The sequence below is a fragment of the Hylobates moloch genome, unplaced genomic scaffold (assembly GCF_009828535.3).
Source record: "Hylobates moloch isolate HMO894 unplaced genomic scaffold, HMol_V3 SCAFFOLD_4, whole genome shotgun sequence".
In the NCBI taxonomy this organism is placed as follows: domain Eukaryota; kingdom Metazoa; phylum Chordata; class Mammalia; order Primates; family Hylobatidae; genus Hylobates; species Hylobates moloch.
The window spans coordinates 160,617,135-160,643,215 of record NW_026652279.1 but is presented as its reverse complement, the minus strand read 5'-3'; the positions used below and the strand labels follow the sequence as shown (position 1 = coordinate 160,643,215).

Here is a 26,081-nt window from a genome sequence, read left to right as displayed (position 1 = left end):
GTGGAGACACTGGTATACTCCAGTATTGCTGTTGAAAATGTATTATCAATATTCAAAAAATCACTTTTGAAACATCCCTCTTATAAAACACTTCAGCAGTGTATAACAAAATTCACAAAAATGTTTCTACCCATTGATTTGGTAATTCCAGTCCTAGAAATGCATTCTAAAGAAATAAGTATAAGAGGAAAAAAGTTATGTACATGAAACTATTGCTAAAATTATAAAATCTTATTATAAAACAATTATAAAATAATAGTGAAAAATGAAGACAATCTAAATATTCAATGGTAGGGGAATAGTTAACTGAATTGAAGTGAAATCATTAGATGCATATTATACATCTGTTAAAATAATAAATACAAAGATCTCTGTAGCAATCTAAAAAGCAGAAAATGAAATTTTAACAATGCAACCATTTAAAAATTATGGCTGCAAAGGGATCAAAACTGGAAAAGAATAGGGCAGTACTAAGGTGAATTTTGTGTGAGCTTGGTGGATTCAGAATTATTTCTTCCCTTTTAAAGATATTCTTCATTGCTTTTAAAAGCAATAAAAATTAAAAATGTTAAGTACCTGACAAGACTTGTCCATAAAAATAAGGGCACCTGCTGAGTTGTTTTGATGATTAAATAAGTTAATGGATGCAAAAGCACCTCGAAATAATCCCTGCAGGCACTCAGTAGCTCTCCCTCTGAGTCCCCTCCCCCGCCCCCTCCTTCCTCCCAGCTTTAGTATCCTGAGGGCTTGGGAGCAACCGGGCACATTGGGGTGGTAGAAGTTTCTTGTCAGTACCGCTCCCTTTCTCACCGAGAGTGTTGACTTCACTTCTTGTTTTTATCCATGACTTCCGGGGCTCAGTAGGCTCTGGACACTCACACTTTCTGACTCTCTTCAAATTAACTTGTTTTCTTCTCCTTGGTTATATAGGTTTTTAAAGTATATGCTATTAACAGTACAGCAATTCCTCCAAAAATTAAACAAAGAACTACCAGATGATCCAGCAATCCCACTTCTGGGGATATACCCAAAAGAATTAAAGCAGGGACTTGAACAGACACTTGTACACCCATGTTCATGGCAACAGTATTTACAACAGCCAAAAGGTGGAAGGAACCCAAGTGTCTATTGACAGAGGAGTGGATCAGCAAAATGTGGTATCTACATGCAATGGAATGCTATTCAGCCTCAAAAAGGAAGGACATTTTGATACACACTATAACACAAATGAATCTTGAAGACAATAGGCGGAGTGAAATAAACCAGTCACAAAAGGACAAATACTGCATGATTCCATTTCTATGAGGTATCTAGAGTAGACAAATTCATACAGATAGAAAGCAGAATGGGAGTTGCCAGGGACGGGAGGGGGAAATGGGGAGTTACTGTTGAATGGTAAAGTCTCTGTTCGGGAAGATGAAAAGTTCTGGAGATGTTGGTGGTGAGGATTATACAACAATGTGAATATTCTTAATGCCACTGAACTACACAGTTAAAAATGGTTTAAATGGTAAAATGTATGTTATGCATATTTTATCACATTTTTAAAAAGCATATGGCATTAATATGGTATCCCTCACAGGTGATATATTAATAACTTACCAGTTACTATATTGACATTTATCAAGTATTTTCTGGAGGCGATGCCTTAGTTGAAAGATGAGGGAAAAGGGAACATTTCAGGTATAAAGGCAGGCGAGACAGAAAGACTACAGGGCAGGGAGCCTTTCACTTCCCTAAAAACTGCACTGCAGCTGCACAAATCCCATTACTCTGTCTTCACGTATAGGATCTCTCTGATCATCAAGGGAGCATGGAAAAAAAAACAGTTAGAGGTGAAAGGTCAGTTTGGGTGGTGCGTATAATGGCCAACAGGAGAGGAAGTCAGAAAAAAGATGGAGGGAATTCAGAAAAACAACGGTGACAGTATAACCAACAGAGAAGCTCTCTAGATCCACCTGCTGTAGCCCAAACAACAAGAGTCTGCTGAATAGTTTAACGTCAAATCCAGATCTTTGCAAGAGCCCTTGGGGGCCATGTGGCCCAAACTCCTGCAGCAGGACTTCCTGATGAGTGGCTGCTGGGAAGGGGAGCTGCTCTGTTGATGAGGCGCTCGCTCTCTGCCCTTGTGCACTGCTAATTCTCAGACAGTTATTTCTCCTGTTGAGTGAAAGCTTACGTCCTTTGTCGATGGGGTCTGTCCTCACTCCACCCTCTGAAGCAGCACAGAACGATTCCACTCCCTTTTCTCTTTGAAGTCGTTTCTGTTTTCTGGTCATCTTTTCTTCGGTATTAATATCCTCAGCATCTTCCGCTGTTTCTTGTTCTCTAGTTCATGGCTACAAGACCTGCACTCCAGCCTTTGGGTGTGATTTGATCAGTACTCTCAACCTCCGTTAGCTGGACACTGTTCTCCAGTTACGACTGTAGTCGAACCCCACTGTTAGTATGACCGTGAATGTCTATCTGACTCCCATACTAGATGGTAAACTACTTGACAGTTCATGTGCAAAGGACCAGAGAGTTTATTCATTTCACTGTTGATCAATTCAACCCACTGGACCCCCCCAAATCAACAAGTGAACCATCTCCTAAATGGAAAAGAAACAACATTGGCTGTGTTTTAGGCACTCTGGTAAGTGTTTTACATGTATATTTACTTTGTTCCACACATCAACCCCAGGTGAGAAGTATTACTTTCTCCATTACACATATTAAGAAAGTCAGGTCCGTTCACACTGCTAAGAAGAATCAAATCCAAGGTATTGGACACCAAAGCCCATAGGCTTTCCACCACAGTTCCTTTTCAGTTAGGATACACTGGGCTGGAAGATTGGAAACCCCAATTCAGACTGGCTTAATTAAACACTAACAACATTTATGTGACAAAATCCAGCGATGGGCTGGTGAAGCCAGCAGCTCAGCAGTGTCATCAAGGATGCCCATTCATTCTCTACCCACTCTCCAACCCACAATGTTGCCTTTGTTCTAGGGCAAGCTATCCTTAGTGACTGTAGCAACACATCCTTTTGTCATTGTTAACAGAAAGGAAAGACTGATTTGCCATGGCCTTCTCTTAAGTGGAAGGAAAACCTTCCTAGAAACCTTCAGCCAGCCACTCCACATCTGTCACTGGTGATGAAAAGTCAGTGCTGGCAAGGACGGCTGAATTACCCCTTGTTGGTCTAGTCAGACTTAGCCCTTGAGCTTGGATGAGTCACCGACTTGCTTGGTCACAGAGAAGGGGGATAGATCTTGAGAGTCCACCACAATCATGCCATTCCCACCTCCACTAAGAGTAATGAAGTGGCACATGCTGGGACAGCACTGGGTGCTGGCAATATAGACCCAATCCCTGCCTGCAGAGTGTCCAGTCTAGTGTGAAAGGTAAGCGCTGTACGTGTATTTGAGGTTTGATGCATGTTACAGAAGAGAAAGTACATATAGCACATGTAGAATATACAGCCAGGAAGATAACTGAGTCTGAGTGGTCCTGGAAGGCCTCATGAGTTAAGATGTTCCCAGCAAGACCCAAGGATGCTAGGCAGAGGGAAGAGCACACAAGCAGCTTGGAGTGGAGAATACACTGTCTGTCTCTCACACTCCCATCTAAAGTCCTGGGGATGTCTTCCAGCCAGAGACCAGTCATTTATGGAGTCATTCATTCACACATGCATTCATTTCACAAATGTTTACCTGCAGCAAGTGAGAACTTGTGTACTGCACTGGTGAGAGGGACTTAAGAAATGAGGTCTGTGAATGACTGAAGCATTATACCTCCCCCCTTTCCCATTAGCCATCCTATTGTTTATCTGAACTTCGACTAGAGTCTGGACCCCCCCAAAATAAGTGAATTTCAAACTAAATGTGGTACATTCTGCTATGTCTAAAGTTTGAGTGAAATTTAACAATAACAATAACCAAAAAAGAGTTTGGAATTATTAAATTAAAATGGGGTTTTTAAGATGGCTATGGACCAAATATATCCCCCCAAATTCTTACATGGAAGCCCTAATCCCCAATGTGATGGGGATGATTTCTTTCTTGGTCATGTGAGGATACAGAAAGAAGGCAGCCACTTGCAAACCAAGAAGAGAGAGCCCTCACTGGGAACTGGCCAGCACCTTGATCTTGGATGTACCAGCCTCCAGAACTGTGAGAAATAAATATTTGTTCTTTAAGCCACCCAATCTACAGTGTTTTGTTACAGCAGCCCAAAGGGACTAAAAAAAGATTCTAAGTAAATTTCAGTGATGTATGTTTTCTTTCTTTTCTTTTTTGAGATGGAGTTTCGCTCTTGTTGCCCAGGCTGGAGTGCAATGGTACTATCTTGGCTCACTGCAACCTCTGCCTACCGGGTTCAAGAGATTCTCCTGCCTCAGTCTCCTGAATAGCTGGGATTACAGGCATGTGCCACCATGCTCAGCTAATTTTGTATTTTTAGTACAGAAGGGGTTTCTCCATGTTGGTCAGGCTGGTCTTGAACTCCAGACCTCAGGTGATCCACCTGCCGCGGCCTCCCAAAGTCCTGGGATTACAGGTGTGAGCCACTGCACCCAGCCGTGTTTTCTTATTAGGTGTTTCTGTCAACTGTCACATTACCTTCTTATAAACCTTAGCATATGCAGAAAGTGACAGTATTAACAAGAATAAAAACTGAAGGAGAAAAGGCACAAGCTGTTAGCCAAACAGAATTTGGTAGACAAAGCATATAAACTCCATTTTGCTCTTCTAAGAAATAGTCTATGTAACTTCAAGGAGAATTCTTTTTTTTCTATTACTTTCTTTTCCAAAACTTTTGTCTCTTTCCAAGTCAATAATTATCAGATGTCACATTCAGGCTGATTAAAAAAAAAATCCAACTGTCTACTGAAATGGCAATAAAAGAATGCCTTGGAACAGTATGGTTCTTGCCATGAGGATACCTATTTTTTCATTTATTTTGGTGATGGGAACTGCACTTCAACATTAATGTGTAATTAATACTACAAACTGTATTTGATAAATATCAAAGTAATAAGAATAGGCAGGGGGAAAAGGGAAAACATTAAGCCTGCATTTAAAAGTCTTTAACAAACGTTCCTCACAGCTTGAGCTCAGATGCTCAGAGGCCAGGAGACTGGGGCACTCCAACAGGGACGTGTGGAGGGGGGGCACCTGGTGACAGTTGCCAAGAGCAGCTCAAGGCCTACACTAAGGGCGACAGTGATGTTATTTAAGCCTCAGCTTCCCCTTCTGCCCTCACTTACACCCTCAGAGCTGCTCCTTCCCCTACTGGGGCTGCTCCTATGAAATTTTGTTCTTTAGGAAAGACTCAGATGATTTTATCCTATCAGTTTGGGCCTTCTGAAGCAAGGGGGAAGAAACCTAATTATGTGGGGTTTTTTTTGTTTGTTTTTTTTTTTTTTTAGACACGGTCTCACCCTGTCGCCCAGGCTGGAGTTCAGTGGTGCAATCTTGGCTCACTGCAACCTCTGCCTCCTGGGCTCACGCGATTCTCCTGCCTCAGCCTCTTGAGTAGCTGGGACTACAGGCATGCACCATCATGCCAGGCTAATTTTTGTATTTTTAGCAGAGACGGAGTTTCACCATGTTGGCCAGGCTTGTCTCGAACTCCTGACCTCAGGTGATCCACCCACCTCGGCCTCCCAAAGTGCTGGGATTACAGGCGTGAGCTACCAAACCCGGCCAAACAATTATGTCTTAAGCCAAAAAGGACTGTATTGGCTCAGGTGAGCCTTTCCAGGCCAGGGATTTTGCTTCAGGGACTGCTGAAATCAGGCCCAAGCAGTATCCTCAGGACAGGATTTCTCTCCACCTCTCAGATCTGATTTCTGTAGGTGGCTTCATTTCTGGCTCCATTTGTTGGCGCCTGGACCTATCAGGCTCTCCTAGGCACTGGTTGCAGCAGCAGCACCAAGCTCACCTCCTCAGGTAAAATTCAGAGAGAAATGAACGCTCCCTTCAATTTCTCCCCAAAAAGCCTGATATTCACTCTGACTGGACTGGCTGAAGTCATGTGTCCTGGCCTGAGCCAATCATGGTGGCCAGTGCAATGCAGCGCACTGATTGGTTGCCCCTGAGCCCCAGACTCCACTGGGGCTGAAGCTACACCCAAACCATGTGGGCTGAGAAGGAATTGGGAGGCAAGGTCTGAAGAAGGAAAAAATAGATGCTGGTGAGGGGAGGATGACAAACTGCACGTTCTTCTACATGCAGTCATGTTCCTCCCTGGAACATTTCCTTTTGGCAGGAGCCAAAGCCTTAAAAGAAAAGAATCTCAACAGGATCCCTAATCATGGCATTTCCAGTGCTCTGTGGAGGAAGGCCACGCTCTGAATGGCCCAGCTTCCTTACACACCACACCGCTGCAGGTCCCTGGATGGGTGCACGCGACATCTGACCTGTTCTCCCACATAAGCAGGCAAACAACATGTGTGCTTCACGTGTAACCTGTACCAGAAAACCAGGTTGTTGACATGATTGATATCCACGTAATTAGCCACTTTGGTGCATGTGATGGATCTGCACAGAATTATCTACCTCAATACCTGTGTGATTGATCCCCATGTGATTATCTGCCATGTAGACACACCCTTCCCTGCTTCCAGCACAATTACCTTCCTCCAGATAGATGAAATTGAAGCCCACGTGATGACTTGCTCCAGATACACACATGATTGATGCCCATGCAATTATCTAACACAATGATATGCCAGTGATTGATGCCCATGTGATTATCTGCTAAGATGATACCCGTGCAAATGAAAATTGGCAAGTCCCGTAACCTCTAATAATCACCCTCACCAGCATGTGAAAACCAACCGCTAAGACTTAAGAAAGGCTCTTTAAAAAGGCCACCCATGCCGGGTGCGGTGGCTCACGCTTGTAATCCCAGCACTTTGTGAGGCCGAGGCGGGCGGATCATCAGGTCAGGAGATCGAGACCAGGGTGAAACCCCGTCCCTACTAAAAATACAAAAAAATTAGCCGGGCGTGGTGGCGGGCGCCTGTAGTCCCAGCTACTCGGAGAGGCTGAGGCAGGAGAATGGCGTGAACCCGGGAGGCGGAGCTTGCAGTGAGCCGAGACCGCGCCACTGCACTCCAGCCTGGGCGACAGAGTCTCGCTCTGTCTCAAAAACAAAAAAAGGCCACTCATATGCTATTAAGAGTGTATGTGTGTGTGTGTGTGTGTGAGAATGTGTATATATCATGCAATATATGTGTATATATTTATATGTATGTGTATAAATGTATATATGTGAGATATATCCATCTTTCTAAAGTGTTTGAAGTAAATCTTTGAATAGGACTATAAAAATTAAATAAATGTCAAAGTTCTTTCCAGCTCTATAACTCTCAGATTCAAGAGTTTAGTAGTAACTGAAAAAGCATTACTGACTTCACAGAAAATAGCAGACATTTATTCAGCTTTACTGCCCAGCCTCCATTGCCTTTCCCTTAAAAAGAAACGGTCTCTAAGTAATAGCATGTTTGGCCATTTCTCGTTTCCTTTTCCCAATTCGCTGTTCTTACTTTTGAGAAAAGCATATAATATCCCCACACAATTTGATGATTTTCTTTGTTATTGTCAAAAAAAAATGCTAATCCATGAAGAGTCCCTTCCTGGGTTATGTTAATTCAGCTGCCTGTTTTATAATAGGATTATGTTTCCCAGGATTTAAAAATCCCACTTGTTAACTACCAAATAGACTTCTACAGCAGCTATAAAAATCTAATTTAATCCCTATTGGCATTAACAAAATAGCTGAGGTACAATTTATGTCTAACTACACTTAACACCCTACAACCTCCAATAAATATATAACATTTCTTTTGAAGTTATAAAACGAAATTGTTCAGTGGGATAACTGGAGTCTCGTGGGTCCAATCATGCAATATCTCTAAGGCAGAACAAATGTTGTTTACATACGGTAAGGATTACGGGGAAAGTTTGTTTAAACAGATTAATGGATGTTTACGTGTATTAATACTCTCTTTTACATCATGCAAATTCCAATTAAAATGATCTTCATTTCTTTCATTGGAAAATAATTACAGAGGGAGCCAACTATTTGCTCTGTTACTATTTAGTTTAAGAATCTAATTAGGTTAGAATAAATTTCAGAATGGAACACCCACCAAACTTGAGGTAGGTGGCTAATACCACATTTCACTTTACAAAGGGGGAAGGCACTTTTTGCTGAGTGAGTGAAGATGATGGAGGGGGAAAGAGCCCAAACATGATCCCGTGGACCAAAGAGAGCAGTAAGCAGATTCTCTTTTGTCTTTGGGTCTTCATTCTTATATTACTCTCTCTTCAAAAAATGGAATTGAGATGACATTAAAGGGCCTTCTGGGAATGTAAAATTTGAGCGCAGTGAAACAGAGACATATTTCTTCTCCTGCCTCTCCCCTCCCTCCTTCTTCAGATAGGTGACTATGGGGAAGCTTATGGTAAGCCAGATGGGAACAGAGAAACGCTGGCAAATATTGTTTCAAGATGAAGGACAGGAAAACAAGGAGGCTGACATGTAACATATCAAAGAATATCCAGGCACTCAAGTTGAACATGAATCTCAGGCAGTCCAACCTCTTTAAAGATGCAAATTGCAGTCAAACACAGAAAACAGTAGGGTTCTGTTTATCCTTTCACAAAGGGTGCAAACTGCTAATCAGGCTCCATTGCTGGGCTGGCCACTTTGTTTATCAATAAACAGGAAGACAGTTAAGACTATAATTTTCCTGCCTAGTACTGGTAGCCAAAAGGAAATGCTGGCAGCTTGGTAGTACTGAGTTCCAGTTGCATCAAAACCCAATTATTATTGTAATAATGTATGGGTGTTTGCAAGTTGCACAGGCGTGCTACACATGTCCACAAAATCACGTGAAACATATTGGCAGAGAACGAGCTTGGCGATACATGGACTAAGGGGAGCTGTCAAAATAGGCCTGGTCCTCCAAGAGCTCAGCTGTGGAGTGTTGTTTAAACACACACACACACACACACACACACACACACACACACACACACAGACACACACAAACAGCTAACATGGCAGACATAGAAATCTTTTATATATTAATACAACACAACAAAAACATGATTTGAATAAGATCAAACAACAAACAGGCAATAAATTCAGCTCCAAAACCAGAAATTTGACTGGAATATTTTCTAACTGCCACTGCAAGTTCTGTTAACATGGAATGCTTATATATCCTCTAAAAGAGACAGTTCAGAGTTATTTTCATGTCAGTGGAACTACCTTCCTGAGATACTATAAGATCTTAAATCTTAAATATAGTGTAAGATCCCAAATCTAACATATAACAAAAATTCAGTCATACATGTATTTAGGCATTAAAATTACTCCACTCATGACTCCAGTTCTTTCATTTCTGTCTCCACACATGCATCTATAGGAGACTAAGGTGCACTCTGAACTCTATATAACTCCCAAAGTGGGGCATGACAAATATAAAACAAAAAGGGACTATAATTTCTACAACATGGTGCTTCTATCAATGTTGAAATAATAGCAAATTAATAACAGCTACCATATATTGATCACATGTAACCCATTTATTCATAAAATATTTGCTGAATACCTACTATGACTATGCCTCGGGCACCCCGGTAAGCAATGGGGGATACGATGGCACCCTCTTCATAAAGCCAAGAGCCTACCAGGGAAGCAGGTATGAAATAAGTCATTACATTAGGGTGTGGTGACTGCCCAGATGGAGTAGGTGGGCTGCCCAATTTTGCTTGTACCCAACCAGTCTACACTACTGTGTCTGACTCTTCAAGATGCCACCCCACAGCAACCTGCCTGGCAACTTGAGATGGGGAACCTTGGCTCACTTCTGCTAGGAAGATACTGGACAAGTGAAAATCCAGCAGGTTTTGTGTGGCCCTGTTAATAACTTTCATTAGCAAATGTGGTGATCAAAGCGCAGCTCTGGGATACAGACTGCCTGGCTTCCTTGCTTATTAGCTGTGTGACCTTGGGCAAGTTTGTTAACCTCTCTGTATTCCACTTTCCTCATCTGTCAATGGGGACAATAATAGCACCTCTTTCGTAGAGTTGCTATAAACATGAAATGAGTTAACCCATGCAGAGCACTTAGAAATAGTGCTAGCACACAGGAAGTACTCCCTAAATGTTCTCTGGAATCAATCTGAGATCACCTTCAGCACCACGGTCAGCTCCATGGCCTGGCCCTCTTAGGAAGGGGAGAGGCTGGAAGGAACTATTGTGGTGAACCGCCTTCGGTTTAGGAATGGGCCAAAATTCAAGGAGGCCACTGTCCTCCAGCCAAACCCAGGAAGGAGATGTGTTAGTGCCCACCCCATCTGTGGCCCTCAAAGTTGAAGCCTGATGCATGCAGCATGTCTCCAGTGAAGCAGCCCAATCATGGCAGCCAGCACAGGGAGCCATGATGGCCCTGACCAGTGGAAGTTCCTAGGTCTGTTCTCCCTAATCCTCTTATGCCTTGACCACAAATTTGGGCTCTCATACCCACTTAAGGCTCCCTTTGCTCTGACTATGTGGAACAGTTTTTTTCCACTTATTGGCCCTCTCTACTTTGCTTTTCCCTGTGTGCCTGTCCATCCACAGCTCTAGGAAAGAGAAGCTCTTGACAACATTCCACTCTGCCCTATGCCCTGCAGACCTGCACCAGTTGGGCCAGGTTATCAGCTTTCCCCTGCAAAATGGCAGGGGGCTTAGATGAAATGCTCAGCAGAATGCCTATTGGTGTTCAACTCTAGTTTCATTCTTCTACCCCGGGAGGCTCCAAGAATTCACCCTCCAATTCTTGAATAGACTTTGGGAAACCAAAGACAAAGCTGGCCTTTTATCTCCTGCCAGCTCCCTGGCTCATCTTTCTCTCTAGGCTTTTGAGCTCTTCTGACAGATGTCTAGGGAGAGTTTTTGTTTTTTTGTGTTTTTGAGACAGGTTCTCACTCTGTCACCCAGGCTGGAGTGTGGTGGCATGATCATGGCCCACTGCAGTCTCAACATCCTGGGCTCAAGCAATCTTCCCATCTCAGACTCCTGAGTAACTGGGACCACAAGCACATGCCACCATGCCTGGGTAATTTTTTTTTTTTTTTTAGAGGTGGGGTCTCACTATGTTGCCCAGGTTGATCTGGAACTCCTGGCCTCAAGTGATCCTCCCTCCTCAGCCTCCCAAAGTGCTAGGATTACAAGCATAAGCCACTATCCCTGGCCCTAAAAAGTCTTTTTGGTTTAATTATCTGGAGTTAATCAATAACTTGCCCAAGAGTATGCTGCTTCTTAGACTAGACTTGGCTGAGAATTCAGGGCCCAACTGTTAACTTTTGGAGGTTAATTTCTGACCAGTAAATGTTTAACACAACTGCATTACATGGAGGAAACTGCAAAAACATATTTGAAATAGCATATTTTTAGTAGAAAGGCAGGCTGTGTCTTGAGTTAATTCCTGACTTGACATTTGCTCCTCACGAGCCACACTTTCCTCCTCTTTTATTAGCAAAACACCATGCGTCCTGCATGGCTGGTACAGAATAAGATTTAAGCCACCACTACTATCATCCGAAGCAGCTTTGATGTATTTAAAAATCCTTGGCAAAAGTATATTATTGCTGTAACGTCTCTAAATCAGAATATTAAACCATGACTTAAAATACATCCACTGATTTATTACTAAAAACATAGTATTTAGCCTGGGTGTGGTGGCTCACACCTATAATCCCAGCACTTTGGGAGGCCAAGACAGACGGATCACCTCAGGGCAGGAGTTCTAGATCAGCCCGGCCAACATGGTGAAATCCTGTCTCTACCAAAAATACAAAAATTAGCCAGACGTGGTGGCACATGCCTGTAATCCCAACTACTCGGGAGGCTGAGGCATGAGAATTGGTTGAACTCAGATGGTGGAGGTTGTGGTGAGCCAAGACAGCACCACTGCACTCTAGCCTAGGTGACAGCATATGACTCCATCTCAAAATAATAATAATAATAAATGAAAATATAGTATTTAATACTTTGTTATAAATTGTGGCAAATGAAAATTTTAAAACCTGAAAAGAATACTATGTTTTGATATGAAGCATGTTCTCTGCATGATTTCACACCATCTCCTCTTTATTTTGGCAGTGGTTATACACACTTGAATCTTTTTTTTTTGAGTTGGATTCTTGCTCTTGCCAGCCAGGCTGGAGCGCAGTGGTGCAATCTTGGCTCACTGCAACCTCCGCCTCCTGGGTTCAAGTGATCCTCCTGCCTCAGCCTCCCGAGAAGCTGGGATTACAGGCATGTGCCACCACGCCCATCTAATTTTTGTATTTTTAGTAAAGAAAGGGTTTCATCATGTTGGCCAGGCTGATCTTGAACTCCTGACCTCAGGTGATCTGCCTCCCTCTTTGGGATCTATAATCCCAAAGTGCTGGGATTACAGGTGTGAGCCACAGTGCCTGGCCACATATTTGATTCTTTAGTCACAGATTTAGCAAACCAAAACCTCTTAAATTTATTTTGTAAAAATCACCTGTGGTCCTGGTCCAACGGAGAGATTTTAATTAGTAGCTATATTTGGAATAAGTAACTTTAATGATTTTCACCATAGTCTCCAAGCTATTTCTTACTTCATATTAGAGGAAATGGATGCAGTTTCCACATTTATAAAGCTTTGAATCATTTAAGCTGCATTTTCTTTCTTTCTTTTTTTTTTTAAATCTTAATTTTGAGCTGGAGCTCAAAGATCTGTTTTATTGCCTAGGCCTGGGCTTTCTGTAGCCAGATATATCACATTATGGATCACACTCAGTCTTACTTAATTGGATTCCCAGGAATTGCAGGAAAAGAAATAACTGGCAATTTAAAGCCTGCATCTCTTTGTAAAGAGACTTTGCTGAGCTCATTAAATAGAAATTGCTGATTATTATGACCCTAACAGAGATATTTGAATCCTTGCATTAAGAGGATGCCTGGTTTGAAGAACAAAACAATGAGAAAAAAATTTTTTGTTGTTTTTTATTTATTTTTTAACAATTACTGTTCAAAAGGGGAAAGGTTATTTAAGGGTATGAAGAGATTAATAAAAGACTGAAAACACTTTACTACTTTTATAAAAACCTGGATAGGTTTTTATATCAGAACCTTTAAGGATCAAAAAGACCTTGCAGAGTTCCTAAGCACAGTTCAGCTTTCCACACTGTTCCAGAAAGACTCAGATATCCTAATTCCTATTGAAGACATCTCCCGAGCTCTTAAGTCTTTTAATAAAGGCAAGGCACCTGGGAGAGGAGCCTTCCCATCCTAATTTCACACCCCTATTGAAGAGGAGTTGGCTCCCCATGCCCCTGTATACATTTAATCATTCCCTGCACATTAGTTCACTGGCTCACCGTGGGAAGTACACACCTAGCCGCTCTACTAATTTATTTCAACAAAAGTGACAGCACTGAGGAGTTTAAAAGTTAGCCAAATGGATTCGTGTATGTGTACAGTATGTCTGTGTAAGCATAAATGGGGCTTTAAGGTCTACGTACTTTGTGTGTGTATGTGTGTGTGTATGTGTGTGTTATGTACGCACATGTGCACAAGAAGTGTAAATGAGAGCACAAAGTAAAGAGAATATATACGCTCAAGTAGAAAGGACCCTCCATCTGTATGGCAACTAAAGTAATAATAATAAAGAGTACTAATAAAGTAATAATAAAGAGTAATAATAAGCCAATAACTTTGATTGATATTGGGTGTTTCTTTCTGAGCAACTCACACTGACAAATGGAGTGCCTCCCTGGTTCTGCAGTCTAACAAGTGACTACAGGAGGCCTTGCAGGAATTTCTGTTTGGGAAAGGCACTTAGGAAGGGGCTCACTGTGAGAGTCATAGCTGCACTCCCTTCTCTACAAGGTGGCCTCCAGTTGTTCTCACCTCCACAACCACTCACCTTCTTTTAGGCCTTGGCAGGAGAAGCATTCAAAGAGCATGGCCCAGTGGAGAAACTCCAGGGGTGGGGCGTGGGGTGGGGTGTGGGGTGGAGGGGCTGCCAAAGCACTGACCGCCACTTAGAAGGCATTTGCCTTCTTCCTCTTGTGTTTCACAGTGGAAGGCAGCTGCAACAAGCCAGCCCTCCTGGCTGCCCCGAGGACTATGCCACGTGAAGCAGGTGGCTGAGAAGAGAGCAGCTGCTCTGATCCCCACTCAACCAGGTGCTTCCCTTGCCCCCTCTACTGAGGGTGGCCAGCTCTCCCCAGACAATCCCAGCCCACCCACGGCTGCCCTCCCATCCCTGTGTTTCCCACAGTGGGGAAGGGTCACTGTGCCTGGGTCTTGCTCAATGCCCAGCCTCCAGCCCAGCTCCCACTTGCTCCGAACTGTCCTCAGCCAGATGGTGCTGCCTTCTCTGGACTTTTTCTTATTCCCTTTCTTCCGAGAACTGCTCAAGTATCTGGCACAATAACGCAAAGTAAAAATCTACTGTTTAGCAGTTCAAGAAAACGATTTACTTTTCTCTCTGGCTTCTGGAGGGAAATAAATAAATAAATAAATAAATAAATAAAATCTTTCTTAGATGGCTGTTTCCAGCCCCGTCATGTTAAGAAATCTATATAGGAGCTTAAGTGGAAAAGTGGCATTTTTCTGGCATTAGAGTCTTTTTTTTGTCTACCACAGTCAAGGGGGGAAGGTTAAAAAATAGCAAAATTGGCAAACTCCATGATATTTAGAGAGAAAACCTATCTGTCCCAATACATTACCCTGTGAGAGTCAGGACTCTACGGTAATAATCAATACCAGTAAGTCTTGGCATTTTAAAGCAATCACCAGAGACTTGAACTGATGCTCTCAGACCCTTGTTTGGGAGCACGGTTAAGACAATAGCTATGTATGGATTTATCAAATGCTCACATAGCACTTATATGTGCTGGGCACAGCTCTAAGCACTTTACAAATGTCAGGCCCCTTTAATCTAATTCTGTGGGGTGGAATACTACTCTTAGCGTCCTTACTCTTATTTTACAGAAGAGGAAATGGAAGTACAAAGATGTGGAATTAATTTCCCCAAGGTCACATTGTTAGGACAAAATGTTATCAGAATCCAGACACAGGCATAAGCAATATGGCTCTAAAGTTCCTGACTATCGAATTATGCTCCTGTATGTTAAAGAGATACCTTAAGGGATGTACTAACTACTCACTCTCTTAAATTTACTAAGCTTTACCTCTTTAAAAATAACACCACTTTTTTTTTGTTTTTAAAAGACACTATTTATGTAGCATTTGAGAGTTTACAAAGGGATTTTCTGTTTGAGCCTCACAGCGGGCCCTGTGGTGGGTGGTGTGCGTTTCATTACCACCAACCTCATGGGATAGATTAAAGAAACAGAGGCTCCTGAGACTACAGGACTCAAATTCCCTAGGTAGCAAGTGTCAAAACTGGGAAATTTAAATGAGTTTTCTGTTGCCAAGCACTCTACCCTTTCCACTAAATCAGACTGCTGGTATCAAATTAAGTTGCCCACAAGTGACATCCTAGACTTTATTAACTTAGGTTCCCAAGAAAAAGCTTTCCTCAAATCACAATTCTGAGTTACTCCTTTGGTTTAGACTCCGAATATATCTCTACTCTTTACAAACCAAATTAGAAAAAAATGAGATTATGTTCATATAAGTTGCTTCTGTGCTTCAGAAGGAAGCCATTTCTCAGGAGCCATTGGTGGATCCTCACCCAAACAGAAACATACCTAGAAACGAAAAGTCACAGGATGTAGAAAACAGGACACTGATCACAAGGGATAAGTGAAGGGAATCCCCAAAATGGTGGGGAAGGGAGAGTTCAGGATTCCAGTTGTGCCACTGCCTGAAGGACCAGCAGCCCAGACTTCAAGGGACTGGATGGTTCAGGGAGAGACTTCCCCAAGAAATGAACTGATAGAATACTGGATGCTTCTGAACATACGAAGGGGAGATTCAGACAATTAGTCATGAAGTGGGTATTGAATTAGTGACAACTTAATAGAAAACTAAGCCAGAGTTACCCACAAAGGGAAACCCATCAGACTAACAGTGGATCTCTTGGCAGAAACTCTACAAGCCAGAAGAGAGTGGGGGCCAATATTTAACATGCTTAAAGAAAAGAATTTTCAACTCAGAATTTCATATCCAGCCAAACTAAGCTTCATAAGTAAAGGAGAAATAAAATCCTTTACAGACAAGCAAATGCTGAGAGATTTTGTCACCACCAGGCCTGCCCTAAAAGAGCTCCTGAAGGAAGCACTAAGTGTGGAAAGGAACAACTGGTACCAGCCACTGCAAAAACATGACAAATTATAAAGACCATCAAGGCTAGGAAGAAACTGCATCAACTAACAGGCAAAATAACCAGCTAACATCGTAATGACAGGATCAAATTCACACATAACAATATTAACCTTAAATGTAAATGGGCTAAATGCTCCAATTAAAAGACACAGACTGGCAAATTGGATAAAGGGTCAAGACCCGGCCGGGCGCGGTGGCTCACGCTTGTAATCCCAGCACTTTGGGAGGCCGAGGTGGGCGGATCACGAGGTCAGGAGATCCAGACCACGGTGAAACCCCGTCTCTACTAAAAATACAAAAAATTAGCCGGGCGTGGTGGCAGGCGCCTGTAGTCCCAGCTACTCGGAGAGGCTGAGGCAGGAGAATGGCGTGAACCCGGGAGGCGGAGCTTGCAGTGAGCCGAGATTGCGCCACTGCACTCCAGCCTGGGCGACAGAGCGAGACTCCGTCTCAAAAAAAAAAAAAAAAAAAAAAAAAGAGTCAAGACCCATCAGTGTGCTGTATTCAGGAGACCCATCTCACGTGCAGAGACACACATAGGCTCAAAATAAAGGGATGGAGGAAGATCTACCAAGCAAATGGAAAACAAAAAAAGGGAGGGGTTGCAATCCTAGTCTCTGATAAAACAGACTTTAAACCAACAAAGATCAAAAGAGACAAAGAAGGCCATTACATAATGGTAAAGGGATCAATTCAACAAGAAGAGCTAACTATCTTAAATATATATGCGCCCAATACAGGAGCACCCAGATTCATAAAGCAAGTCCTTAGAGATCTACAAACAGACTTAGACTCCCACACAATAATAATAGGAGACTTTAACACCCAACAGTCAACATTAGACAGATCAACGAGACAGAAAGTTTACAAGGATATCCAGGAATTGAACTCAGCTCTGCACCAAGCAGACCTAATAGACATCTACAGAACTCTCCACCCCAAATCAACAGAATATACATTCTTCTCAGCACCACATCACACTTATTCCAAAATTGACCACATAGTTGGAAGTAAAGCTCTCCTCAGAAAATGTAAAAGAACAGAAATTATAACAAACTGTCTCTCAGACCACAGTGCAATCAAACTAGAACTCAGGATTAAGAAATTCACTCAAAACCACTCAACTACATGGAAACTGAACAACCTGCCCCTAAATGACTACTGGGTACATAACGAAATGAAGGCAGAAATAAAGATGTTTTTTGAAACCAACGAGAAAAAAGACACAACATACCAGAATCTCTGGGACCCATTCAAAGCAGTGTGTAGAGGGAAATTTATAGCACTAAATGCCCACAAAAGAAAGCAGGAAAGATCTAAAATTGACACCCTAACATCACAATTAAAAGAACTAGAGAAGCAAGAGCAAACACATTCAAAAGCAAGAAATAACTAAGATTAAAGCAGAACTGAAGAAGACAGAGACACAAAAAACCCTTCAAAAAAATCCATGAATCCAGGAGGTGGTTTTTTGAAAAGATTAACAAAACTGATAGACCGCTGGCAAGAATAATAAAGAAGAAAAGAGAGAAGAATCAAATAGACACAATAAAAAATGATAAAGGGCATATCACCACCAATCCCACAGAAATACAAACTACCATCAGAGAATACTACAAACACCTCTATGCAAATAAACTAGAAAATCTAGAAGAAATGGATAAATTCCTGGACACACACACCCTCCCAAGACTAAACCAGGAAGAAGTTGAATCCCTCAATAGACCAATAACAGGCTCTGAAATTGAGGCAATAATTAATAGCTTACCAACCAAAAAAAGTCCAGGACCAGATGGATTCACAGCCGAATTCTACCAGAGGTACAAGGAGGAGCTGGTACCATTCCTTCTGAAACTATTCCAATCAATAGAAAAAGAGGGAATCCTCCCTAACTCATTTTATGAGGCCAGCATCATCCTGATACCAAAGCCTGGCAGAGACACACACAAAAAATAGAATTTTAGACCAAAATCCCTGATGAACATCAGTGCAAAAATCCTTAATAAAATACTGGCAAACTGAATCCAGCAGCACATCAAAAAACTTATCCACCATGATCAAGTGGGCTTCATCCCTGGGATGAAAGGCTGGTTCAACATATGCAAATCAATAAATGTAATCCAGCATATAAACAGAACCAAAGACAAAAACCACATGATTATCTCAATAGTTGCAGTAAAGGCCTTTGACAAAATTCAACAGCCTTCATGCTAAAAACTCTCATTAAATTAGGTATTGATGGGATGTGTCTCAAAATAATAAGAGCTATTTATGACAAAACCAATATCATACTGAAAGGGCAAAAACTGGAAGCATTCCCTTTAAAAACTGGCACAAGACAGGGATGCCTTCTCTCACCACTCCTATTCAACATAGTGCTGGAAGTTCTGGCCAGGGCAATCAGGCAGGAGAAAGAAATAAAGAGTACTCAATTACGAAAAGAGGGAGTCAAATCGTCCCTGTTTGCAGATGACATGATTGTATATTTAGAAAACTCCATTATCTAGCCCAAAATCTCCTTAAGCTGATAAGCAACTTCAGCAAAGTCTCAGGATACAAAATCAATGTGCAAAAATCACAAGCATTCTTTTTTTTTTTTTTTTTGAGACGGAGTCTCGCTCTGTTGCCCAGGCTGGAGTGCAGTGGTGCAATCTCGGCTCACTGCAAGCTCCGCCTCCCGGGTTCATGCCATTCTCCTGCCTCAGCCTCTCCGAGTAGCTGGGACTACAGGCGCCCGCCACCACGCCCGGCTAATTTTTTTGTATTTTTAGTAGAGACGGGGTTTCACCGTGGTCTCGATCTCCTGACCTCATGATCCACCCGCCTCGGCCTCCCAAAGTGCTGGGATTACAAGCGTGAGCCACCACGCTCGGCCACAAGCATTCTTATACACCAATAACAGACAAACAGAGAGCCAAATCATGAGTGAACTCCCATTCACAATTGCTACAAAGAGAGTAAAATACCTAGGAATCCAACTTACAAGGGATGTGAAGGACCTCTTCAAGGAGAACTACAAACCACTGCTCATGAAATAAAAGAGGATACAAACAAGTGGAAGAACATTCCATGCTCATGGGTAGGAAGAATCAGTATCATGAAAATGGCCATACTGCCCAAGGTAATTTATAGACTCAATGCCATCCCCATCAAGCTACCAATGACTTTCTTCACAGAATTGGAAAAAAATATTTTAAAGTTCATATGGAACCAAAAAAGAGCCCACATTGCCAAGTCAATCCTAAGCCAAAAGAACAAAGCTGGAGGCATCACGCTACCTGACTTCAAACTACACTACAAGGCTACAGTAACCAAAACAGCATGGTACTGGTACCAAAACAGAAATATAGGACAATGGAACAGAACAGAGCCCTCAGAAATACCACACATCTACAACCATCTGATCTTTGACAAACCTGACAAAAACAAGAAATGGGGAAAGGATTCCCTATTTAATAAATGGTGCTGGGAAAATTGGCTAGCCATATATAGAAAGCTGAAACTGGATCCCTTCCTTACACCTTGTACAAAAATTAATTCAAGATGGATTAAAGACTTACATGCTAGACCTAAAACCATAAAAACCCTAGAAGAAAACCTAGGCAATACCATTCAGGACATAGGCATGGGCAAGGACTTCATGTCTAAAACACCAAAAACAACGGCAACAAAAGCCAAAATTGACAAACAGGATCTAATTAAACTAAAGAGCTTCTGCACAGCAAAAGAAACTACCATCAGAGTGAACAGGCAACCTACAGAATGGGAGAAAATTTTTACACTCTACTCATCTGACAAAGGGCTAATATTCAGAATCTACAAAGAACTCAAACAAATTTACAAGAAAAAACCCCATCAACAAGTGGGTGAAGGATGTGAACAGACACTTCTCAAAAGAAGACATTTATGCAGACAACAGACACATGAAAAAATGCTCATCATCACTGGCCATCAGAGAAATGCAAATCAAAACCACAATGAGATACCATCTCACACCAGTTAGAATGGCCATCATTAAAAAGTCAGGAAACAACAGGTGCTGGAGAGGATGTGGAGAAACAGGAACACTTTTACACTCTTGATGGGACTGTAAACTAGTTCAATCATTGTGGAAGACAGTGTGGCAATTCCTCAAGGATCTAGAACTAGAAATACCATTTGACCCAGCAATCCCATTACTGGGTATATACCCAATGGATTATAAATCATGCTGCTATAAAGGCACATGTACACATATGTTTATTGTGGCACTATTCACAATAGCAAAGACTTGGAACCAACCCAAATGTCCATCAATGATAGACTGGATTAAGAAAATGTGGCACATATACACCACGGAATACTATGCAGCCATAAAAAAGAATGAGTTCATGTCCTTTGTAGGGACATGGATGAAGCTGGAAACCATCATTCTTAGCAAACTGTTGCAAGAACAAAAAACCAAACACCACATGTTCTCACTCATAGGTGGGAATTGAACAATGAGAACACTTGGACACAGGAAGGGGAACATCACACACCGAGGCCTGTTGTGGGGTTGGGGGAGGGGGAAGGGAAAGCATTAGGAGATATACCTAATGTAAATGACGAGTTAATGGGTGCAGCACACCAACATGGCACATGTATACATATGTAACAAACCTGCACATTGGGCACATGTACCCTAGAACTTAAAGTATAATTAAAAAAAAAAAAAAGAAAACTAAGCCAGAAAAAAAAGGCAATTATGAACTCCACCTCTGTGGAAAACAATAGGTCAGGCAGAAATAGAAAGATAATCATCTATTACTATATAGTTCAGCTCTAAATAGTTTTTACACTGAATATTAACCTTACTAAAGTTAAAATATAATTGTATTGGGACAACTGGGGGATGGGCAAGGTTCACATGTGGCAGAGACAAGGTGGAGAGGGAGGAATGATAAATCCTCATTCTCCATAGTGAGGAGTCAATATATCATGCCTGAAATAGAAAAAAAAATAATTTAAGAAATGTATTATTGCCAAGCGCAGTGGCCCAAGCCTGTAATCCCAGCACTTTGGGAGGCTGAGGTGGGTAGATTATGAGGTCAAGAGTTCAAGACCAGCCTGGCCAAGATGGTGAAACCCTGTCTCTACTAAAAATACAAAAAAATTAGCCGGGTGTGGTGCTTGGCGCCTATAATCCCAGCTACCAGGGAGGCTGAGGCAAAGAACTGCTTGAACCCAGGAGGCAGATGTTGCAGTGAGCAGAGATTGTGCCCCTGCACTCCAGCCTGGGTGACAGAGCGAGACTCCATCTCAAAAAAAAAAAAAAAAAAAAATGGCCGGGCGCGGTGGCTCATGCTTGTAATCCGAGCACTTTGGGAGGCTGAGGCGGGTGGATCACGAGGTTAGGAGATCGAGACCACGGTGAAACCCCATCTCTACTAAAAATAAAAAAAAATTAGCCAGGCGTGAACCCGGGAGGTGGAGCTTGCAGTGAGCTGAGATTGCGCCACTGCACTCCAGCCTGGGCGACAGAGCGAGACTCTGTCTAAAAAAAAAAAAAAAAAAAGTATTATTTAGAAATATTGAAGAAACTGGCATACGAATAAGCTAGAACAAGTAAAAGGGATTGTCTCTGGAGAGGGGGAAACTGAATAATGGTTGGGGGTTGCTTTATAATTATTTGGCTTTTTAAATAATGTGTATGAATGAATTTTAGACTAATTGTTTTAAAGTTTATAATCAAGCCTGGGCAACACAGAGAGACCCCATCTCTACAAAATAAAAATAAAAAAATTAGCCAGGCACAGTGGCGCACACCTGTGATCCCAGTTACTCAAGAGGCTGAAGTGGGAGGATTGTTTAAGCCTGGGAGGTTGAGGCTGCAGTGAGCAATGACTGAACAACTGCATTCCAGCCTGGGTGACAGAGCAAGACCCTATCTTTCAAAAAAAAAAAATGCCAGGCGGGGTGGCTCACGTCTGTAATCTCAGCTCTTTGGGAGGCCAACATGGGTGGATCACTTGAGGTCAGGAGTTTGAGATCAGCCTAGCCAACATGGTGAAACCTCATCTCTACTAAATATACAAAAATCAGCCAGGTGTGGTGGTGCACACCTGCAGTCCCAGCTACTCAGGAGGCTGAAGCAGAAGAATCACTTGAACCACAGAGGCAGAGGTTGCAGTGAGTGGAGATCGCACCATTGCACTCCCAGCCTGGGCGACAGAGTAAGACTCTGTCTCGGAAAATAAAAAAAAAGTGTCAAAGGATGGGTACCTTGTTTTGGAATGGTTGATCATGTTCTCTGAAGTGCTATCCTACTGTAAAAATAGACACATTTCAACAAAAGTACTTTTTAATGCAATTTTGCGCTCAGTAGAATGTAAGAGAATTTTCAGCTGGGCACGGTGGCCTACGCCTATAATCCCAGCACTTTGGGAGGCTGAGGCGGGCAGACCACCTGAGGTCAGGAGTTTGAGACCAGCCTGGCCAACATGGTGAAACCTGTCTGTACTAAAAATACAAAAATTAGCTGGGCCTGGTGGTGGGCACCTGTAATCCCAGCTACTCGGGAGGCTGAGGCATGAGAATTGCTTGAACCTGGGAGGTGGAGGTTGCAGTGAGCCAAGATTGAGCCACTGCACTCTAGACTGAGCAACAAAGTGAGAGTCCATCTCAAAAAAAAAAAAGTAAGAGAGTTTTCCAGAAGCAGAGGAATAACGAAAAGCAATAGGTTGAATTCTGATTTGTGAAAGAAAAATAAGGACATGGGGAATCAAATACCTATATCAGACCTAGTATCAGAATACTAACCCTTGAGACTGCTGCAAGGTTAGAGAGAGTAAATTGAGACTCCCACATTAGTAGTATCTTTGACTCTCAGTAGGAGCAAACACAAATTCTCTTTGGAGGAAAGCCTTCTCACTCTAAGCTCTTGAGATCTAAGAATCGACTGAATTAATTCCAGTGAATATGGGTTCATGATCCTTTTGTGGTTCATAAGCATGATGATTGACTTCTCATGCTATTGTGTGAGATGTACCTCCTTCAAATCTTGTTGCAACGTTGGCACATTACCGATCTGATGTGAATAAAATATACATATGAGTTCATGCCATAAGTAAGAGTCAGCAGAAACAACAAAAAATGATTTAGATAGGTTATTTCAAAGAGGGCTCATGAGGCTATGAAACCAAGAGCTCTTAATGCTATAACCAAAGATTGAAGTTCTCTATAGAATGCCAAAGCACTCAATAATATTATGTTTTCTTGAGGCATATAAGACTTTACCACTCATAATCATGACATAATAATCCATGATTGTTGATGTGGGAAAGTAAATAAGTATCCCAAAGTTTAACCAAAGTTTCTCTTCTTTAGAAAAAAAATGATTTACGGCCAGGCACAGTGGCTCACGCCTGTAATCCCAGCACTTTGGGAGGCCAAGGTGGGCAGATGACGAGGTCAGGAGATTGAGACCATCCTGGCTAACAAGGTGAAACCCCATCTCTACTAAAAATACAAAAAATTAGCCAAGAGTGGTGGTGGGCACCTGTAGTCCCATCTACTCTGGAGGCTGAGGCAGGAGAACGGCGTGAACCCAGGAGGCAGAGCTTGCAGTGAGCCGAGATCGTGCCACTGCACTCCGGCCTGGGTGACAGAGCGAGACTCCATCTCAAAAAAATAAAATATTACATCCCAAAGTACTGAATTTATCAGATTCATAATATACCAAGCAGATATGTAGAAGAACCAAATAGAACTTCCAGATATGACAAATATAATAATTAAAATAAAAAACTCAGAGGATGGCCCAGGCATGGTGGCTCACATCGGAAATTCCAGTACTTTGGGAGGCCGAGGCAAGTGGATCACCTGAGCTCAGGATAGACCAGCCTGGCCAACATGGTGAAACCCCATCTCTACTAAAAATACAAAAATTGGCTGGGCGTGGTGGTGCATGCTTATAATCCCAGCTACTTGGGGGGCTTAGAAAGGAGAATTGCTTGAACCCAGGAGGCAGAGGTTGCAGTGAGCTGAGATCATGCCACTGCACTCCAGCCTGGGCCACAGAGGAAGACTTCGCCTCAAAAAAACCAAAAAAAACCAAAAAACAAAAAACCTCAGAGGATGGGTTGAATGGATTAGACACAATTGAAGAGAGAATTGGAAAACTGGAAATTAAACATGAAGAACTGAGAATGTAACATACGGAAACAAGGAGAAAATATGAGAAGATATTAAGAGAGAAGGAGGATAGAATGAAGTTTCCAACTACGTGTACTCAGCATCTCTGAAAGAAAGAATAGAAAGCAGAAACAGAGGCCATATGTGAAGTACTAATGGTAATTTTACAAAACAGATAAAAGACATGAATCTACAAATATAGGAAACACAACTTACACCAAGCAAAAAGGAAGTAAAAATGTAAGGGAGGAAGGGTGAGAGAAAAAGAGTAATAAATAGTCACATTTTAGTAAAACTTCAGTATACCAAAGGGAAAAAAAAAGGACTTTTGTTGAAATGTATCCATTTTTACAGTAGGATGGCACTCTAGAGAACACGGTCAACTGTTCCAAAACAAGGTACCCATCCTTTGAAATTTTTTTTATTATAAACTTTTTTTCCCATCAAGACAGAGCCTCGCTCTGTCACACAGGCTGGAGTGCAATGGTATGATCTTGGCTTGCAGCAACCTCCGCCTCTGAGGTTCAAGCAATTCTCCTGCCTTAGCCTCCTAAGGGTGGGACTACAGGTGCACACCACCATGCCCAGCTAATGTTTGTATTTTCAGTAGAGATAAGGTTTCACCATATTGGCCAGGCTGATCTCAAACTCCTGACCTCAGGTGATCTGCCTGCTTTGGCCTCCCAAAGTACTGGGATTACAGGTGTGAGCCACCACACCCAGGCCATAAAGACATTTTCAGAAAAACAAAAATGTAAACTTTATGATCAACCAACTTTCACTATAGGGAAATTCTGAAAGATGCACCTCAAGAGAAAGAAAACTGACCCCAGGAAGAAAATCTGTGATACAAAAAGGAATGATAAGCAAAAAAAAAAAGTGGGAAAATATATAAGATAATATAAAGAAATACTGTGGATAGGAATAATATAAAATGTAGAGGATTAAAGAGAGATAACTAAAATATTGAGCAAAAATAATACATACAGTGCAAGAGAAATAACTGGATTTAAAGTTTTCCAAGATTCTTGAGCTGTCCAGAAGAAAGATATGGATTAATTTTAGGCATTGTTAAGTGTGCTTAGTAAAATTTCAAGAGTAACCAATAAAAATTACAAACACAGTCCTAACTTATAAACCAAGAGAGGAAAGAATAGACTAAGAAAACAAACAAACTGGCCAGGAACGGTAGATCATGCCTGTAATCCCTGAACTTTGGGAGGCCAAGGCAGGTGGATCACCTGAGGTCAGGAGTTTGAGACCAGCCTGGCCAACATGATGAAAACCCCATCTCTACTAAAAATACAAAAAAATTAGCCGGACGTGGTGGCAGGCACCTGTAATCCCAGCTACCCAGGAGGCTGAGGCAAGAGAACTGCTTGAACCCGGGGGCAGAGGTTACAGTGAGCCCAGATCACACTACTGCACTCTAGTCTGGGCAACAAGCAACAAGAGCAAAACTCAGTCTCAAAAAATAAAAAATTTGGCTGGGCACGGTGGCTCACACCTGTAATCCCAGCACTTTGGGAGGCCGAGGTGGGTGGATCATGAGGTCAGGAGATTGAGACCATCCTGGCTAACATGGTGAAATCCCATCTCTACTAAAAAT

The 26,081-nt window shown here is 42.1% G+C and overlaps 1 protein-coding gene and 2 non-coding genes across 3 annotated transcripts in view; 2 read left to right on the top strand and 1 right to left on the bottom strand.

Moving 5' to 3' along the window:
• The window catches only part of CLYBL (citramalyl-CoA lyase), a 290,759-nt gene that overhangs the window by 87,931 nt on the left and 176,747 nt on the right, over nt 1-26,081 (bottom strand). The gene's annotated exons all lie outside the window — the stretch shown is intronic.
• Nucleotides 23,269-23,372, top strand: LOC116467710 (small nucleolar RNA U13). Its single transcript, XR_004247915.1, has one exon. It is a non-coding gene; the product is annotated as a small nucleolar RNA U13 (small nucleolar RNA).
• On the top strand, nt 23,443-23,569 carry LOC116467691 (small nucleolar RNA SNORA25). The gene has a single exon (XR_004247897.1). It is a non-coding gene; the product is annotated as a small nucleolar RNA SNORA25 (small nucleolar RNA).